Below are 5253 nucleotides of genomic sequence, written 5' to 3' on the forward strand. Positions count from 1 at the left end.
AAGGTGGCTGAACTGCAGCGGCATTTTTGAAAAAAAGATGCGCGCTCGCATGCCTTTGCGCCGCGGCGAAGGACGTCCACTCTTCGGCGAGCTAGACCGGTCTGTCCGCCACACCTGCTGATATATGTATTTCTTTACTCATTGAGTACCCACGGGCTTTTCGGCATTGCACAAGGGGAGGTGGAAGGGAATTCTCCAACTAAGAAAGTGAATAGAAGAACATTTTGGTAAGCCGCAGTGGAAATACTGATTTCAAGTGTTTTGACAAAACAATTAAGCAAAGCAGTTAGGTCAAGATGGGAGCCGAATATTAAGAACAAATATTGAGATACAAAACTAACCATTCGCATAAAATAATGTGTGTTTCTCTTTCTGCCTGTGATAAAATTACAATGACTTAGGAGTGTTTGAATAGTCATTAGAGTCGAACATTGTTGCGTCATTTGTAGTCCTTACAGTGCAAGGCAAAGCCACGACGACCAGTTCTGCAGGTGACGCTCTGCCATTTAATTCAACCAGTAGTCGCACACAATTGCAATCGCTCTATTTCCGCGATTTTATATTCGCAAATAAAATGCCAATATAAACGAACTGATTTCATATCGTGCAACAGACGGAGGGTCCCGTTTCTGTGTCGTTATTTTGTACGGTTCATATTGCAGTGCTTGTCATATCTCGACCTCAAAGATATCAATAAACTATTCGCGAAACCACTAAGAAAGTTATTTTTAATTCCTTTCTCAATGAAATGAAGCGAATGGTTTCCACATATACTAAATAGCATTTAATGACTCACATTACAATTTTGGCAAACACAACTGATTTTATCGGCGAATAGTTGTCAGAAAAAATAAGGTACTAAAAGCCTTGTTTTTGAACTTCTTCACTTCGTTTTGATACACACGTGAGGATACATATTACGAGGGAACGTTTCACACAGTTACCAGATTGCAAATAATATATACCTATACCTACAAAAAAAAATGTTTCGCTCTCCGGTGTTCCAGAGTATCCATTTTTAAGTTTTGTTTAAAACACGTGAACTTAACATACATGTCCTTGGTCCGTTTCCCTAATGTCTTAAGAGCCGATGCATTTTTGCTTTTTATTTTACATGGACGTTAGTCGGAAAATGCCATAGACAACATGCCTACTCTAACATAGGGCTTACATTGGTTCTACACAGCAGTTCCCGGATATCTGTGGCAGTTACACGAATTCTCCGATGTAAAAATCTCAAATATTTACCAAACTAAGTAAAATCCTCTAGACTTCTATTTAAACATTCTTGTAGGCACATAACAAAACTACTTGGTATTTTTTCACCTTGACAGTATTATCAAAATAGTATTATCTGGAGAAGATTCATATCCGATTTTTTCATCGTGTTTTCATAGTTTCTAAATAATTCTAAAGTACGTGATTATCATTTTACCAAGTTACTTATTTGTAAAATAGATGACGATATCAGTAAGTTTTCATACATGAGGTGGCCTTCTCATTGACAATATTTATATAAATTAGATAGAGTAAAGGATCACCAGGGTGCAGTTAACCTCATCAAGAGCTTGTTCCTTCTTTTCACTAAGGTGCCCAAGGTATTCTTTCAGTATTGCGCCTCCTCACGTTAGTTTGGTAAACTGCCACAACTTACCGCGGCACGAAGAGAGTATGGTAGCTCTGAAGCACCGGTGATTGTTTGAGGTGGGAAGAAAGAGCACACCAGACAAAAATAGGCACCTGGACAAAGCGAGAAAACGCTGCGTCGCGTTCCTCGGTTGTTTTGATCTTTAAAGGTCGTCTGACAGCAGTCATTTGCTATCCTATAAAGAGTCGTTGACCTTGGAAACACGCGAGAAGGCGATAGCAGGAAAAGTGAAGTAAAGAATAGAATCTGCAAATAAGGTGATAACTTTTTTCGCGGACGTCTATCAACGCCCCTTTTCAAAAGTCCACACCAACACCTGTCCGCCATTGCTTGATAACATACTCTGTGGCTGTATTGGGCACGAGCACAGCGTCAGCGTTCGGCGATGACTCGTATCCAATCACGTGCTTCGTCTGCAAGCAATGGCGGCCGCCAATGTTGCCTGGCGTACTTTTTAAATGGGTTAGCGGCTGACAGACCAGGGTTTGAATTTAAGGGAGAAGGAGGCGGTGTGGCCTACCGCCCTGCCCCCCCCCCCCCTTCCCCCCGACCTTCCCCAGGCCCAAAGGGCGCGCCTTTGTTTTTACGGAAAAAGTTAAACACCATTTGTTTTAAAAATAAATACCTTGTTCTTGGTGAAATGAACTTGTCTTCGTCCATGACTTATTTATATGCGCGTGACTTTAAAGGGATACTTCAATAAAATTTGAAAGATTCCCGTCGTGTTCAAACATAGGTTGAATATGATCCACAATATCCGTAAATGACAATCACACGTTTGTATTTTGAGCCTGGTGGCTGTATTTTTCGTTATAAACGCCCCACTCTGGCAAGCGCTCGGAGAAGGCCCAGCGGAGGCCACGTGGCATCCAACGCAATTGTGACGTAGGTCGTCTCGGGACGAGCAAAGCTACGGCGAGGCTGACGTCGAGAGGATGGCCTAGCCGTGCCAGCCACCGAAGCGGCTGCTTTTGTACGAATTTTGAGTGAGGGGTTAATCTTCTATAATCTTGTAGGGGGACAATAGCGACTTCTGCGACACAAAAAAGGCATTTTCGGGAAGAGGGGAGTTCCTCCTTCCCCTCTTCTCTCGTCGTGGCCGGCGGCGAGACCGTCACTAGCTGTCGAGGTTCCTAGACGGGCATTACAAGCGAGGCGTTAGCGACATCCACCAGGCGCTCTTTGCTAATCGTGTAATTCGTTTTAAAATTCCTTTTCGAGACTTTCTTAACAAGATATTGGTATGTTCGATGTGATACTGCTCCTTTGAACACATATAGACCAAAAAATGAGCGCCGAAATTTCGTTGTAGTATCCCTTTAAATCTGTCCGTGACGTTGAATTTCTCTGCGATGAAGCATCAAGCCTGACCCATCAATCCGAAAAAAAAAAAAAGGTTGCCAAAGCATATCACGGATATTAAAAATTCTTTTGGGGAATTTTGAAGTTACAACTCGCACTTGTGCTAAAACATATTCTTTTTTTTTTCCTCTTCGAAACCACCGCGCACCGGGTAATAGAATCGAGTGGCCGTCTTAAAAGAAAATCTCGTTTTCTTTGCGCCTCTATGAACGACGTTTGCTTGTCAGCATAGACGTTTTGTCCGCTACAGCATTTATCTTTTGATCTTTGTTATTGTGGCAAGTGTACTTCTGATTTTTCAAATCAAATAACTACCGCCTGCTGAACGGTGGAATTTGCATGCATTGCTGTCATTGGAAACATCTGCCGATGATAACGCAATTTACTAAAATAGCAGGCATTTCATAGGCAAGATCACAATCTGGAAACGAGGAGCTTGCTGGAACGTGATTTTTCATGTCTCGAATTTTATTTTTGTGCGCAGCAAAGTTGTAAGATAATTCAACAGTACACAACAAAAATATCGTTCAAATATTTAAAACAAAACAGTTGTTCAAACCATTTTTTAATACTAGCTCAATAAGATGCTCTTCAAAAAAATATTTTGAGCATCCAGCTGAACAACCGGCACCAAGAGCTCAAGTTGTTTGGCAGAGATGTTAACCTCACGCAAAAATAGTTCTCACCAACATCCTACGGCGTCTGGCGCATAAATATAAAAACAGTTTATGAAATGCTCTCAAATACAACAGTCAGTATGGTTGTTCGCAAAAAAAAATATTTGCACATGTAATGTGATAAAAATATTGTCACCCAAACTACTGCAAGCTCTGAAGTTTTATAAACAACCAATTGGCAACTGCAACAAACCTTTTTCTCTCCTGGCAGCTCCGTGATTGAATTTAATGCAGTAAAAAAATAGTGGGATGTTATACCATGCTTACATTTACGTGATAAGATGATAATAATAATAATAATAATAATATAATTAATTGAGAAAGAGCACCATGTCCATGGCACGACGCAAGTTCGTCAAAGCATTTAAAGGCTTGTAGGACAAAACCAAGGTTGCAGAGATATTGCAATATATTATCATATACAGGAAAAAATAAAATATCAGGGTAGTCGCGGCTGATTGCACCCGTCGGGTAAGGGTGTCGTGCATTCGAGGAATGGCAGTTCTGCATTGGTGTCTCAAACAAGAGTGAAACAAGCATGAAACGTTTCGAAAGCAATTTCATCGTTTTAATTACTCGTGAAAGCAACTGGCGCTCTACAGAACTACGCTTGCGCTCGTGTAGTCATTATAGCGCTGCACACCTAAGCTGGAACGCGGTGCCCGAAGCGGTTTGTGTTCCTAGCATAAAATTGGTTCCCTTGGGTAGTTATTTACAGGTTTATAAGACCCTTGTGGGGGGGGGGGGGGATTAAAAAAAGACATTACCTTGCCTGAGATGCAGTTGTCCTATCATTCTACAGGAAGCATGTATCCAATTGTGTCAGTGTGATATTCCATCTTGAATAAGCATGAGTATATATTATAAGAAAACAGAGTTCTATGCAAGAGATCAGACTTTCAGAAGGTATAGAAGTGTGGCGTCTCCATGCAGATTCAATTTTTTTTCCTAAAGAGCGCGACATTGACTTTGTCCTAAATTTAAAAAAAAAAACGAAATTAGACAGATCTAAAACCCTGTAGCACAACTTAAAAAAAAAAAAAAAATCTGCGCTGTGTTACTGAGCATGGCATTTTACCATGTTCAGTGACAAGACGCAGATTATTTTTTGTATAACATACCTTCAGTCTCATCCTTCTTGGAGCTTCAGATTTCCGCGAAAGTACACACTGTAGATATTTGGAGTGTACGTTGCCCTAAATTATAAGAGGGCAACAATACGAAGCACTAGAAACAAAATCATGAAAAGATTGTGCCGTCCTGTTGCTCGTGAGAGGAATTATCAATACTTACATTGGTTTTTAGTTTCGCCTAGCGTAGGGTAAGCTAACCAAAATCAGGACAAGCATCTTGCGTGCAATTAGAAAATATCTGTCTCTCAGAAAGAGGCGAGTTATCGAGGAAGGTAAAACTTTAAAATTCTGTGTTTTCCTGCATATTATTTACATGCAACGCTATGTTTCTGGAAAACTCATGTGTCCTCCATCGTCGAATTAAGTTTGAAAACTGTCTATACATTTCTGTGTCATCTTTATGCCTGATTACTTCAACATAATATGGTCAAAC

This window comes from Ixodes scapularis, unplaced genomic scaffold (assembly GCF_016920785.2).
Source record: "Ixodes scapularis isolate PalLabHiFi unplaced genomic scaffold, ASM1692078v2 PGA_scaffold1__304_contigs__length_218370807, whole genome shotgun sequence".
Lineage (NCBI taxonomy): Eukaryota > Metazoa > Arthropoda > Arachnida > Ixodida > Ixodidae > Ixodes > Ixodes scapularis.